Here is a 17,033-nt window from a genome sequence, read left to right on the forward strand (position 1 = left end):
GTGGTGTATATAATGCTACTTATGTGGTGTATATAATGCTACTTATGTGGTGTACATAATGCTACTTATGTGGTGTATATAATGCTACTTATGTGGTGTATATAATGATTCTTATGTGGTGTATATAATGCTGCTTATGTGGTGTATATAATGCTACTTATGTGGTGTATATAATGCTACTTATGTGGTGTATATAATGCTACTTATGTGGTGTATATAATGCTACTTATGTGGTGTATATAATGCTACTTATGTGGTGTATATAATGCTACTTATGTGGTGTATATAATGCAACTTATGTGGTGTATATAGTGCTACTTATGTGGTGTATATAATGCTACTTAAGTGGTGTATATAATGCTACTTATGTGGTGTATATAATGCTACTTATGTGGTGTATATAATGCTACTTATGTGGTGTATATAATGCTACTTATGTGGTGTATATAATGCTACTTATGTGGTGTATATAATGCTACTTATGTGGTGTATATAAAGCTACTTATGTGGTGTATATAATGCTACTTATGTGGTGTATATAATGCTACTTATGTGGTGTATATAATGCTACTTATGTGGTGTATATAATGCTACTTATGTGGTGTATATAATGCTACTTATGTGGTGTATATAATGCTACTTATGTGGTGTATATAATGCTAATTATGTGGTGTATATAATGCTACTTATGTGGTGTACATAATGCTACTTATGTGGTGTATACAATGCTACTTATGTGGTGTATATAATGCTACTTATGTGGTGTATATAATACTACTTATGTGGTGTGTATAATACTACTTATGTGGTGTATATAATGCTACTTATGTGGTGTATATAATACTACTTATGTGGTGTATATAATGCTACTTATGTGGTGTATATAATACTACTTATGTGGTGTATATAATGCTACTTATGTGGTGTATATGATGCTACTTATGTGGTGTATATAATACTACTTATGTTGTGTATATAATGCTACTTATGTGGTGTATATAATACTACTTATGTGGTGTATATAATGCTACTTATGTGGTGTATATAATGCTACTTATGTGGAGTATATAATGCTACTTATGTGGTGTATATAATGCTACTTATGTGGTGTATATAATGCTACTTATGTGGTGTATATAATGCTACCTATGTGGTGTATATAATGCTACTTATGTGGTGTATATAATGCTACTTATGTGGGGTATATAATGCTACTTATGTGGTGTATATAATACTACTTATGTGGTGTATATAATACTACTTATGTGGTGTATATAATGCTACTTATGTGGTGTATATAATACTACTTATGTGGTGTATATAATGCTACTTATGTGGTGTATATAATACTACTTATGTGGTGTATATAATGCTACTTATGTGGTGTATATAATGCTACTTATGTGGTGTATATAATACTACTTATGTGGTGTATATAATGCTACTTATGTGGTGTATATAATACTACTTATGTGGTGTATATAATGCTACTTATGTGGTGTATATAATGCTACTTATGTGGTGTATATAATGCTACTTATGTGGTGTATATAATGATACTTATGTGGTGTATATAATGCTACTTATTTGGCGTATATAATGCTACTTATGTGGTGTATATAATGCTACTTATGTGGTGTATATAATGCTACTTATGTGGTGTATATAATGCTACTTATGTGGTGTATATAATGCTACTTATGTGGTGTATATAATACTACTTATGTGGTGTATATAATACTACTTATGTGGTGTATATAATGCTACTTATGTGGTGTATATAATACTACTTATGTAGTGTATATAATGCTACTTATGTGGTGTATATAATACTACTTATGTGGTGTATATAATGCTACGTATGTTGTGTATATAATGCTACTTATGTGGTGTATATAATACTACTTATGTGGTGTATATAATGCTACTTATGTGGTATATATAATAATACTTATGTGGTGTATATAATGCTACTTATGTGGTGTATATAATGCTACTTATGTGGTGTATATAATGCTACTTATGTTGTGTATATAATGCTACTTATGTGGTGTATATAATGCTACTTATGTGGTGTATATAATGCTACTTATGTGGTGTATATAATGCTTCTTATGTGGTGTATATAATGCTATGTGGCATGCAAAGAGTACGTAACCTTTATTCGGCGCATGGACACACCCTCATTTACAGGTTATCTCCCCCAACCAGTGAACCAGGTTGCTAAGAGTTGATGATGGGGCCCCATCGTTCAACTAGTGACCAGGTTCTAGCCAATAAGAAGGTGGGATTGGCAATCGCAGAGGTTATGTGGATACCGCTCTCCTGTCTGCCCTGGTCATTCCCATTCTAGAGCTGGTTGAAGCACGGTCTGCTATCTTGTGGCTTCTCTTTCTGCTTTGCTTACCGTGGAGTACACTATACTTATCTCTGTACATAGTGTACATATTGCTGTTATAAATTGGTGAAGGATAATATAAGTCTAAACTTTTTCTACTGTGTTTATTTGCTCCCATTACACCTGGGATAACAGGCATTTGAAATCCTAGGTTGTAATATGGGGGCCTGTCCGGGAGCTGGACTTAGAGAAACGGTTGAGCTTAGGGTGAAGCTTGTAGCAGGAACATTGTGTAGCTTGCTGTCTCGCTTCGCTTTACAAATTTTGCGTGTCAGTTGCTTATGATCAGCCTTGCTATTGTGTGATCGTTCAACAGCTCGCTACTAGCTTGTTCAGTGTGCTCGCTTCGCTACGGTCAATCTTGTGTGCAGTCGGCTTTGCTTGTATGCGTATTCTGCAATCGTACTGTGCATAGCTAAGCGTGTTCTGCAAACTAACGTGTTACGTTGGGGTATTCGTACTGTGCATAGCGAATAACTTATGCCACCTAGACGAGTCAGACGCCTGGTGTCGGCATATACTTTGCATAACCTACCTAAATTGTCCCTACAGCGTTGTTGGCAAATTGCTCGTTCCATTGGCATTCCCTATAAATGCACTCTCACAGCTGCGCAACTGCGTTCACTTATTGCTGACAAACTTATTGAAGAAGAGATGGCACATCAAACTCCTCCCTCTACGGGAGCTGGGGCAAAAACTCTTATGTTCTCGCATGAGGAAGATGATACACCTACGGAGCAAAATGGTCAGTATGGTGCAGCTGGGTTGTCTCGAGGTGAATCAGCGTCGTTGGCACTTGAGCTGGCAAAAATCACGCTGGAGCAAACTAGGGAACAGAGAGCATTCGCAAGGGAAGAATTTGATAGGGAAAGAGAAAGGAGGCAGTTTTCGCATTCTGTAAACGATTTCAGTTTACAAAAAGCAGTACAGCTTGTTCCCCGCTTCAATGAGGCCGAACCAGAGCAATTTTTCGAAAGCTTCGAAAATCAGGCTCGAGCCTTGAGGTGGCCGGAACAGCACTGGGCAGCGTTGGTTCATACAGCATTATTGGGTAAGGCACAGGAATTTACGTCGGTATTAACTGATGCTGAATTCTCTGATTATCAAGTAGTGAAGACCACAGTGTTGGGAGCATATACATGTATCCCAGCTAAATATCGTAAGACCTTCAAATTGAACAGGCGGCAGCTTGGTCAATCCCTGGTGGACTTTGTGAGACAGCAAACCAAAGCTTTTACCAGCTGGTATAAAGCGAGTGGTGTCTCTAACTTTGAGGAGCTGGTGCAGCTTATTCTGATTGATAACCTGCTGGAGTCTGTGGGACCCGAGGTTCGTGTCTTTCTGCAGGATCGTGACTTAACCACTGCATTGGAGGCAGCCAGGTGGGCTGATACCTTCGAAACGAACCGCTCCTTGTCCGAGCGGTCCCGTCTCTCTTTTCAACAGTCTGGCGTGAGCAGAGATCGACAACATTGGAGAATGAAGTGCCAGCCGGAGGGAGAGCGTCTATGACATCCAACCAAGTCACCTGGTGAGCCACGCTTCTCAACATATGGTCCCCCTGCGGAGAGGCAAACTACTTATGGAGCATCTCGACAACAATATCCAGAGAGGCACCAGCCAGAACGACACCACTTGCAACGTAATCAGGGAGTAAAGGGCAAGCCTGTCGTCTGCTTCAGGTGTAATAAAGTAGGTCACATCAGTTCCAACTGCCCCCAAAAACCTCAACCCATCGGGAAAATCTCTAATATCCCTAGTAACATGTCCCCTAGAGAAGTAGAAAAAGGTATGGCCCCTTATTATTGCAAAAGTCTTATTTCCCTTCAGGAAAACTCAGAACCAACTAAAGTAAATACCTTTAGAGATACTGGAGCATATTGCTCACTTGTCAGAGAAGGAATATTACCCCTTTCAGAGAATACTTCCTTGAATTCCTCAGTTTTATTGGAAGCCTATGGAGGAGCTATATATTCTGTTCCTTTGCATAAAATTTATGTACAGTGCAAATATTACACTGGGTACTTGACTGTAGGTGTCTCAAAAGGATTTCCCATGAAAAATGCCATGTTATTACTGGGTAATAACATTACTACTGTTACTTCGTGTCCTGAACCTATAATGATTAATGCTTCTCCAGTGTTGGCCATAACTCGGGCAACATCCCAAGGGTTGTCTGGGGAGAATGTTGACCTATCCTTGGACGACTCCGATCTCGGAATAGCCACGTTGTTTTATGAGACACACCGGCCGGAGTCTCGTAAATCAAGTGAACAGACCCCGATCAAGCCTTCCTATTCCCAGGTTGCAGGATTGCCAGATGTCTCTGTTTCCATGCCCGAGGGACTGTCCTTCCGGGAGGAACAACGAAAGGACCCTTCTTTAAAATTCGCTTATCAGGCAGCCATGGGTAAATCCTCTTTGGGTCATCCAGTCAAGTATGAAGTTAAAAATGATTATTTGGTTTGCACTGAGACTGGTAAGGAGATAGAGGGCCGGCAATTATACGACAGGTTAGTGGTTCCAACCAAGTATAGACCTCAGATATTAAATATAGCTCATAATACGTCATTAGGAGGTCACTTAGGAATTACAAAAACCTTGTATAGAATCACAAAAGAATTTTATTGGCCAAAATTAAAGAAAGATGTGAAGAATCATATTAGGTGTTGCCGAGAATGTCAGCAAGTTGGAAAACCTGGACATTCCATTAAACCTGCACCTCTCCAACCCATACCTGCTGATGGAGAACCTTTTGCAGATTTAATTATAGATTGTGTAGGTCCACTACCTAAGTCAAAGTCTGGAAATCAGTATTTATTTACAATTATGGATAAAGTAACCAGATATCCTGAAGCGATCCCAATGCGTAGTATCAATACTAAAGCTATTCTCAAAGCTTTAACAAAATTCATTTCTTGTTTTGGCATTCCTAAAACTATACAAAGTGATCAAGGTACTAACTTCACTGCCAAAGCATTTAGGGAAGTATTAACTAGGTTAGGGATAATTCACAACTTATCCACTGCCTATCACCCTCAGTCCCAAGGCGCCTTGGAAAGATTCCACCAAACATTAAAAACAATGATGAGAAGTTTTTGCATGCACTTTCCGACAGATTGGGATGAATCTCTACCGTTGTTGCTGTTCTCAGTACGAGAGACGGTGCAAGAGTCTACAGGGTATAGTCCGTTTGAGCTGATCTTTGGGCACAATGTACGAGGTCCTCTTCGGGTGCTCAAAGAAGGATGGATGGGAGAAGACGTAAGCTCAGCACTCTACAACCCGTCTTCAAGGTTGCAGGTGGCACGTGAGTTAGCCACGGCTAACCTAAAGATAGCTCAAAGTAAGATGAAACAGAGGTATGACAGAAGTGCACAATTCCGCTCCTTCCATCCAGGAGACAAGGTGTTGGTGCAGGAACCTATACCTGGCCACACCTTGAAAGCTAGATTTACGGGACCTATGCAGATAGTAAGTAGATTATCTGATTTAAATTATGTGGTAGCTCCCATTGATAAGACCTCAAAAACAAAAACTTACCACATTAATCAAATCAAGGCCTTTCATACACCAGATAAAGTCCCAGTAATGACTCTGTCCTCTACCTCTGAGGACGACTCTGACTCTTTGCACTCTATCTCTGAAATTAATACTAAACTTTCAAATTCTGTCCTCCTCAAGGATCCTAGCCCGTTAATGGATGGATTATCTGAAATACAAGCAACCAATTTAACTGAGCTTCTACAGTCATATCCTAATATTTTTTCGGATGTGCCGAAAAAATGTACGTTAGGTTACCATGATGTAGATGTGGGAAAATCTAAACCAATTAAACTCTCCCCCTACAGAGCTAATCCTGAAAAGCAAAGGCTACTTCAGCAGGAAGTAGACTTCTTGTTAGAACATGGTTTAGTGGAGGAGTCATCTAGTCCATGGGCTTCACCGTGCATCCTAGTAAAAAAGGCTGATGGAGGGTTTCGTATGTGCACAGACTACCGTAAAGTGAACGAGGTCACAATCACAGATGCTTACCCTCTTCCTCGTCTGGATGACGTAATTGACTTTGTGGGTAAGGCTACTTTTGTGTCCAAATTAGATCTCCTTAAAGGTTACTATCAGGTACCTTTGACAGATAAGGCGAAGGAAATCTCTGCCTTCGTAATTCCAGGAGGTCATTATCAGTATACAGTTACCCCCTTCGGAATGAAAAATTCCCCCTCTTCATTCCAGAAACTCGTCCATCAGGCTATTAAAGGACTTGAAGGCACGGCAGCATACCTAGATGATATTGTTGTGGTGTCTGATACTTGGGATCAACACCTACTTAGACTTAAAGCTCTGTTTGAGACCTTTAAGAATTCCCAATTAACAGTTAATTTATCTAAATCTTCCTTTGGCCAGGCCACTGTCACTTTTCTAGGCCATGAAGTAGGTAGTGGTAATGTTGCACCTAAACTTGCTAAAGTTCTTTCGATTAAAGATTATCCAGTTCCTCATGATAGGAAATCTCTTCAACGTTTCCTAGGCATGATAGGATTTTACAGAAGATTCTGTAAGAATTTCTCAGATATTGTAGCCCCTCTTACCTCTCTTACCAGTCATAAAGTTCCCTTTAATTGGACGTCAGATTGTAACACAGCTTTTAATAAAGCAAAAAGATTATTGTGCTCTGCACCCATTCTCCTGTCTCCAGACTTCTCCAAACCTTTTTCATTACAGGTTGATGCTTGTGAGTCTGGGGTTGGGGCGGTACTATTACAAATCGGGAACAAGGAGCTGCAGCCAATCGCATACTTTTCAGCTAAGTTCCAGCCAGATCAGAGAGCTTACTCTACCATTGAAAAAGAAGCCCTCGCGCTGGTAATGGCTTTGGAGCATTTCGATGTTTATGTGGGCCAGACATCGCAGGTGGTCACAGTCTACAGTGATCACAACCCGTTAGTCTATCTCCAAGCCATGAAGAATCACAACACAAGGCTTATGCGTTGGACGCTCAGGCTGCAGCCCTACAATATAAAAATTAATTATATTGCCGGCAAAGAAAATGTGTTGGCAGACTCTTTGTCAAGAGTCTAGTTTAATATTTTATTTAGGTTAGGATGTATTTGTGGTAACCCCCCTTTCAAGCTCTTTTTTTTATCCCCTGATGTGGGTTTTTTTTTTAGTGAGGGGATACGGGCTACCGTCCGCTTGTATCTTGGACCTATGTTGGCCTATCTGACTGCTGTCTCACTCTGAGTTTAGGGTTTGGCTTTTGGTCACTAGGAAAGCTGAGCTCTATCTAAGAGTTGGATGGTGGAGAGGATAGGCGGTCCCATTATTTTGTGCCATGGCGGCACGGTTACCACTGGGAGGTGGCAGCCTAATCCTGAGCCTTCTCGGGGGTGGGGGTGTGGCATGCAAAGAGTACGTAACCTTTATTCGGCGCATGGATACACCCTCATTTACAGGTTATCTCCCCCAACCAGCGAACCAGGTTGCTAAGAGTTGATGATGGGGCCCCATCGTTCAACTAGTGACCAGGTTCTAGCCAATAAGAAGGTGGGATTGGCAATCGCAGAGGTTATGTGGATACCGCTCTCCTGTCTGCCCTGGTCATTCCCATTCTAGAGCTGGTTGAAGCACGGTCTGCTATCTTGTGGCTTCTCTTTCTGCTTTGCTTACCGTGGAGTGCACTATACTTATCTCTGTACATAGTGTACATATTGCTGTTATAAATTGGTGAAGGATAATATAAGTCTAAACTTTTTCTACTGTGTTTATTTGCTCCCATTACACCTGGGATAACAGGCATTTGAAATCCTAGGTTGTAATATGCTACTTATGTGGTGTATATAATGCTACTTATGTGGTGTATATAATGCTACTTATGTGGTGTATATAATGCTACTTATGTGGTGTATATAATGCTACTTATGTGGTGTATATAATGCTACTTATGTTGTGTATATAATGCTACTTATGTGGTGTATATAATGCTACTTATGTGGTGTATATAATGCTACTTGTGTTGTGTATAAAATACTTCTTATGTGGTGTATATAATGCTACTTATGTGGTGTATATAATACTACTTATGTTGTGTATATAATGCTACTTATGTGGTGTATATAATACTACTTATGTGGTGTATATAATGCTACTTATGTGGTGTATATAATACTACTTATGTGGTGTATATAATGCTACTTATGTGGTGTATATAATACTACTTATGTGGTGTATATAATACTACTTATGTGGTGTATATAATGCTACTGATGTGGTGTATATAATACTACTTATGTGGTGTATATAATGCTACTTATGTGGTGTATATAATGCTACTTATGTGGTGTATATAATACTACTTATGTGGTGTATATAATGCTACTTATGTGGTGTATATAATACTACTTATGTGGTGTATATAATGCTACTTATGTGGTGTATATAATACTACTTATGTTGTGTATATAATGCTACTTATGTGGTGTATATAATGCTACTTATGTGGTGTATATAATGCTACTTGTGTTGTGTATATAATGCTACTTATGTGGTGTATATAATACTACTTATGTGGTGTATATAATGCTACTTATGTGGTGTATATAATACTACTTATGTGGTGTATATAATACTACTTATGTTGTGTATATAATGCTACTTATGTGGTGTATATAATGCTACTTATGTGGTGTATATAATACTACTTATGTGGTGTATATAATGCTACTTATGTGGTGTATATAATACTACTTATGTGGTGTATATAATGCTACTTATGTGGTGTATATAATACTACTTATGTGGTGTATATAATGCTACTTATGTGGTGTATATAATACTACTTATGTTGTGTATATAATGCTACTTATGTGGTGTATATAATGCTACTTATGTGGTGTATATAATACTACTTATGTGGTGTATATAATGCTACTTATGTGGTGTATATAATACTACTTATGTGGTGTATATAATGCTACTTATGTGGTGTATATAATGCTACTTATGTGGTGTATATAATGCTACTTATGTGGTGTATATAATGCTACTTATGTGGTGTATATAATGCTACTTATGTGGTGTATATAATGCTACTTATGTGGTGTATATAATGCTACTTATGTGGTGTATATAATGCTACTTATGTGGTGTATATAATGCTACTTATGTGGTGTATATAATGCTACTTATGTGGTGTATATAATGCTACTTATGTGGTGTATATAATGCTACTTATGTGGTGTATATAATGTGGCGTATATAATGCTACTTATGTGGTGTATATAATGCTACTTATGTGGTGTATATAATGCTACTTATGTGGTGTATATAATGCTACTTATGTGGTGTATATAATGCTACTTATGTGGTGTATATAATGCTACTTATGTGGTGTATATAATGCTACTTATGTGGTGTATATAATGCTACTTATGTGGTGTATATAATACTATATGTAGTGTATATAATGCTACTTATGTGGTGTATATAATGTGGTGTATATAATGCTACTTATGTGGTGTATATAATGTGGTGTATATAATGCTACTTATGTGGTGTATATAATGCTACTTATGTGGTGTATATAATGCTACTTATGTGGTGTATATAATGCTACTTATGTGGTGTATATAATGCTACTTATGTGGTGTATATAATGCTACTTATGTGGTGTATATAATGCTACTTATGTGGTGTATATAATGCTACTTATGTGGTGTATATAATGCTACTTATGTGGTGTATATAATGCTACTTATGTGGTGTATATAATGCTACTTATGTGGTGTATATAATGCTACTTATGTGGTGTATATAATGCTACTTATGTGGTGTATATAATGCTACTTATGTGGTGTATATAATGCTACTTATGTGGTGTATATAATGCTACTTATGTGGTGTATATAATGCTACTTATGTGGTGTATATAATGTGGTGTACTACTTATGTGGTGTATATAATGCTACTTATGTGGTGTATATAATGCTACTTATGTGGTGTATATAATGCTACTTATGTGGTGTATATATGTGGTGTATATAATGCTACTTATGTGGTGTATATAATGCTACTTATGTGGTGTATATAATGCTACTTATGTGGTGTATATAATGCTACTTATGTGGTGTATATAATGCTACTTATGTGGTGTATATAATACTACTTATGTGGTGTATATAATGCTACTTATGTGGTGTATATAATGCTACTTATGTGGTGTACATAATGCTACTTATGTGGTGTATATAATGCTACTTATGTGGTGTATATAATACTACTTATGTGGTGTATATAATGCTACTTATGTGGTGTATAATAATGTGTTGTATATAATGCTACTTATGTGGTGTATATAATACTACTTATGTGGTGTATATAATGCTACTTATGTGGTGTATATAATGCTACTTATGTGGTGTATATAATGCTACTTATGTGGTGTATATAATACTACTTATGTGGTGTATATAATGCTACTTATGTGGTGTATATAATGCTACTTATGTGGTGTATATAATGCTACTTATGTGGTGTATATAATACTACTTATGTGGTGTATATAATGCTACTTATGTGGTGTATATAATGCTACTTATGTGGTGTACATAATGCTACTTATGTGGTGTATATAATACTACTTATGTGGTGTATATAATGCTACTTATGTGGTGTATATAATGCTACTTATGTGGTGTATATAATGCTACTTATGTGGTGTATATGATGCTACTTATGTGGTGTATATAATGCTACTTATGTGGTGTATATAATGCTACTTATATGGTGTATATAATGCTACTTATGTGGTGTATATAATGCTACTTATGTGATGTACATAATGCTACTTATGTGGTGCATATAATGCTACTTATGTGGTGTATATAATGCTACTTATGTGGTGTATATAATGCTACTTATGTGGTGTATATAATGCTACTTATGTGATGTACATAATGCTACTTATGTGGTGTATATAATACTACTTATGTGGTGTATATAATGCTACTTATGTGGTGTATATAATGCTACTTATGTGGTGCATATAATGCTACTTATGTGGTGTTTATAATGCTACTAATGTGGTGTATATAATGCTATTTATGTGGTGTATATAATGCTACTTAAGTGGTGTATATAATGCTACTTATGTGGTGTATATAATGCTACTTATGTGGTGTATATAATGCTATTTATGTGGTGTATATAATGCTACTTATGTGGTGTATATAATGCTACTTATGTGGTGTATATAATGCTACTTATGTGGTGTATATAATGCTACTTATGTGGTGTATATAATGCCTCTCCCTTATGTGTCATCTTTTCCCTCTTAAATGTGCCAAATTATTCCTCAAATTTGTCACCTTGTTCCGTATATATAGGTCACTCTCTCTAATGTACATGTCTCCATTTGTCTTTTACATGGGTCACTGTCCCTCAGGTGTCACCTAGTCCGTCAAGCATATGTCACGTTTTCTCTCTAATATGTGTCCCAATGTTCCTCATGTATGCATCCGTTTCTTCCTTATGTATGTGTCACTTTGTCCTTCAAGTATGTGTCACCTTGTACCTCATGAGTTTGTATTGCCTTGTCTCTCATGGATTTGTGACTGTCCCTCTTTTATCTGTCCCTTTTCTCATGTGTCAGCTCTCATATGTGTCGCCATGTACCTCGTATGTGTTATTTTTTCATTTCAATACGAGTCATCTTGTTGTCATGTGTGTTATCTTGTCCATGTTGTGTGTCACCTTGTCAGTCATGTGTGTTGATCGAGTGTATTGACAGAGTGAGTAACACTGTGTTGTTGCAGGTCATCACGTACGACAGTGAGCGGGGAGGAGTGAGTGTGTTGACAGAGAAGGGTCCCAGAACCACCACCAACCTCTTTGTAAGAGGTGCGTCCGTCAAGGACTCCGGCACATACTCCTGCAACCCCAGCAGCGCTCCCGTCGCCGAGGTGCTAGTCCATGTATTAAATGGTAAGTCGTTCGGCCGTGAATCTGTTCGTAACTACAAACAGGCATTGCAGTTTAGGCAGAAATCTAAACTTCTTCACACGTGTCCATATAAACTTGCTGGTAGTGTTGATCAATTTTCCATAACTGATCACATTCCTGAAGTTATTTTAGTTCTAATGTAACTGAAGACGTTTGCAGAGACATTTTATAATATATACATCTCAACTCTCTCTCTGATGTATTGATGTCTAGCACTCTTGTATACCTCATGATCTTCTAGCACTCTTGTATACCTCCAGCTCTTCTGGCACTCTTGTATACCTTCTCCTCTTCTAGCACTCTTGTATACCTCCAGCTCTTCTAGCGCTCTTGTATACCTCCAGCTCTTCTAGCACTCTTGTATACCTCCAGCTCTTCTGGCACTCTTGTATACCTCCAGCTCTTCTAGCACTCTTGTATACCTCCAGCTCTTCTAGCACTCTTGTATACCTCCAGCTCTTCTAGCACTCTTGTATACCTTCTGCTCTTCTAGCACTCTTGTATACCTCCAACTCTTCTGGCACTCTTGCATGCCTTCTGCTCTTCTAGCACTCTTGTATACCTCCAGCTCTTCTAGCACTCTTGTATACCTCCAGCTCTTCTAGCACTCTTGTATACCTTCTGCTCTTCTAGCACTCTTGTATACCTCCAACTCTTCTGGCACTCTTGCATGCCTTCTGCTCTTCTAGCACTCTTGCACACCTCCTTGCACACACACACACACACACACACACACACACACACACACACACACACGTGACAGCGTATAAATATTAAACTTGCCACATTGAAAAATTAAACAGAATAACCTGAGCTATTGTGATTATCCGCTTATGTTCATATTGATCTTATTGGTGATACATAACTCAGGTGTCATCCTAGTGTGGTGATACATAACTCAGGTGTCATGCTAGTGTGGTGATACATAACTCAGGTGTCATGCTAGTGCGGTGATACATAACTCAGGTGTCATGCTAGTGTGGTGATATATAACTCAGGTGTCATGCTAGTGCGGTGATACATAACTCAGGTGTCATGCTAGTGTGGTGATATATAACTCAGGTGTCATGCTAGTGCGGTGATATATAACTCAGGTGTCATGCTAGTGCGGTGATATATAACTCAGGTGTCATGCTAGTGTGGTGATACATAACTCAGGTATCATGCTAGTGTGGTGATACATAACTCAGGTGTCATGCTAGCATGGTGATACATCACTGAGGTATCATGCTAGTGTGGTGATACATAACTCAGGTGTCATGCTAGCGTGGTGATACATCACTCAGGTATCATGCTAGTGTGGTGATACATAACTCAGGTATCATGCTAGCGTGGTGATACATAACTCAGGTATCATGCTAGTGTGGTGATACATAACTCAGGTGTCATGCTAGTGTGGTGATACATAACTCAGGTGTCATGCTAGTGTGGTGATACATAACTCAGGTATCATGCTAGTGTGGTGATACATCACTCAGGTGTCATGCTAGTGTGGTGATACATAACCCGGGTATCATGCTAGTGTGGTGATACATAACTCAGGTATCATGCTAGTGTAGTGATACATAAATCAGGTATACTAGTGTGGTGATGCATCACTCGGGTGTCATGCTGAAGAGGTAATACATCAGTGAATTATGTATCACCTCCCTTGCGTAATAACTGAGTTATGTATCTCCTCGTTGTGTGATACATTGGCTATGTATCACTATCATGTGGGAGTTCGACACGTGGATTAGGTAAGAAATACTCACGTAGGCTGGTAGTACGTATAATTACATATAATGTGGGTTGCGCCCTTACAGCCGTACCTATCTCACTAGCTCCTCTCGTAACACTGGCTGACCGGCCGCCCACGTACCCATATGTGAGAGGGTCTTTGAATACTGTCAGGTCAGCGCAATATGAATAGACAGTGACTCAGGCAGAGACGGTTGGTCGTGAGTCAACTGGCACCGTGGTTACTGGTAACTGGTTACTACTACTGAGATCACCTCACTTGTATGATACATGGGTTATGTATCACCTCACTTGTGTGATACATGGGTTATGCATCACCTCACTTGTGTGATACATTGGCTATGTATCACCTCACTCTTATGATACATAAGTTATGTATCACCTCACTTGTATGATACATGGGTTATGTATCACCTCACTTGTGTGATACATGGGATATGCGTCACCTCACTTGTGTGATACATGGGATATGCGTCACCTCACTTGTGTGATACATGGGATATGCGTCACCTCACTTGTGTGATACATGGGATATGCGTCACTTCACTTGTGTGATACATGGGATATGCGTCACTTCACTTGTGTGATACATGGGATATGCGTCACCTCACTCGTGTGATACATGGGATATGCATTGCCTCACTTGTGTGATACATGGGTTATGTATCACCTCACTTGTGCGAAACGCGAGTTAGGTGCTTCTCTCGCCTCTTTGGTTTATTCCTCTTGTGATGTGAATATAAACACCAGGAAACTCTCTGGTTTATTCCTCTGGTGATGTGAGTGTAAACACCAGGAAACTCTCTGGTTTATTCCTCTTGTGATGTGAATATAAACACCAGGAAACTCTCTGGTTTATTCCTCTGGTGGTGTGAGTGTAAACACCAGGAAACTCTCTGGTTTATTCCTCTGGTGATGTGAGTGTAAACACCAGGAAACTCTCTGGTTTATTCCTCTTGTGATGTGAATATAAACACCAGGAAACTCTCTGGTTTATTCCTCTGGTGGTGTGAATATAAACACCAGGAAACTCTCTGGTTTATTCCTCTGGTTGTGTGAATATAAACACCAGGAAACTCTCTGGTTTATTCCTCTGGTGATGTGAATATAAACACCAGGAAACTCTCTGGTTTATTCCTCTTGTGATGTGAATATAAACACCAGGAAACTCTCTGGTTTATTCCTCTGGTGATGTGAATATAAACACCAGGAAACTCTCTGGTTTATTCCTCTTGTGATGTGAATATAAACACCAGGAAACTCTCTGGTTTATTCCTCTGGTGATGTGAATATAAACACCAGGAAACTCTCTGGTTTATTCCTCTTGTGATGTGAATATAAACACCAGGAAACTCTCTGGTTTATTCCTCTGGTTGTGTGAATATAAACACCAGGAAACTCTCTGGTTTATTCCTCTGGTGATGTGAATATAAACACCAGGAAACTCTCTGGTTTATTCCTCTTGTGATGTGAATATAAACACCAGGAAACTCTCTGGTTTATTCCTCTTGTGATGTGAATATAAACACCAGGAAACTCTCTGGTTTATTCCTCTGGTGATGTGAGTGTAAACACCAGGAAACTCTCTGGTTTATTCCTCTGGTTGTGTGAATATAAACACCAGGAAACTCTCTGGTTTATTCCTCTGGTGGTGTGAGTATAAACACCAGGAAACTCTCTGGTTTATTCCTCTGGTGGTGTGAATATAAACACCAGGAAACTCTCTGGTTTATTCCTCTGGTGGTGTGAGTATAAACACCAGGAAACTCTCTGGTTTATTCCTCTGGTGGTGTGAGTATAAACACCAGGAAACTCTCTGGTTTATTCCTCTGGTGGTGTGAATATAAACACCAGGAAACTCTCTGGTTTATTCCTCTGGTGGTGTGAGTATAAACACCAGGAAACTCTCTGGTTTATTCCTCTGGTGGTGTGAGTATAAACACCAGGAAACTCTCTGGTTTATTCCTCTGGTGGTGTGAATATAAACACCAGGAAACTCTCTGGTTTATTCCTCTGGTTGTGTGAATATAAACACCAGGAAACTCTCTGGTTTATTCCTCTGGTGATGTGAATATAAACACCAGGAAACTCTCTGGTTTATTCCTCTTGTGATGTGAATATAAACACCAGGAAACTCTCTGGTTTATTCCTCTGGTGATGTGAATATAAACACCAGGAAACTCTCTGGTTTATTCCTCTTGTGATGTGAATATAAACACCAGGAAACTCTCTGGTTTATTCCTCTGGTGATGTGAATATAAACACCAGGAAACTCTCTGGTTTATTCCTCTTGTGATGTGAATATAAACACCAGGAAACTCTCTGGTTTATTCCTCTGGTTGTGTGAATATAAACACCAGGAAACTCTCTGGTTTATTCCTCTTGTGATGTGAATATAAACACCAGGAAACTCTCTGGTTTATTCCTCTTGTGATGTGAATATAAACACCAGGAAACTCTCTGGTTTATTCCTCTGGTGATGTGAGTGTAAACACCAGGAAACTCTCTGGTTTATTCCTCTGGTTGTGTGAATATAAACACCAGGAAACTCTCTGGTTTATTCCTCTGGTGGTGTGAGTATAAACACCAGGAAACTCTCTGGTTTATTCCTCTGGTGGTGTGAGTATAAACACCAGGAAACTCTCTGGTTTATTCCTCTGGTGGTGTGAGTGTAAATATCAGGAAACTCTCTGGTTTTTCTAGCTGTATGGCCCTTGTGGTTTAGCGCTTCTTTTTTATTATAATAATAATCTGGTTTTTCTGTTAATATTTTCACTATGAGAAACTTTCTTATTTTTAGTCAAGCAAAGTGTATTACCTGTTCATATAATTTTTTTTTTATTAACACACTGGCTGATTCCCACCAAGGCAGGGTGGCCCACCAAGGCAGGGTGGCCAC

The 17,033-nt window shown here is 38.7% G+C and overlaps 1 pseudogene; it reads left to right on the forward strand.

The window, feature by feature from the left end:
• LOC128694528 (zwei Ig domain protein zig-8-like) overlaps positions 1 to 17,033 on the forward strand; it is a 200,849-nt pseudogene that overhangs the window by 171,249 nt on the left and 12,567 nt on the right.

This window comes from Cherax quadricarinatus, chromosome 60, assembly GCF_038502225.1.
Source record: "Cherax quadricarinatus isolate ZL_2023a chromosome 60, ASM3850222v1, whole genome shotgun sequence".
NCBI classification, from domain to species: Eukaryota; Metazoa; Arthropoda; class Malacostraca; order Decapoda; family Parastacidae; genus Cherax; species Cherax quadricarinatus.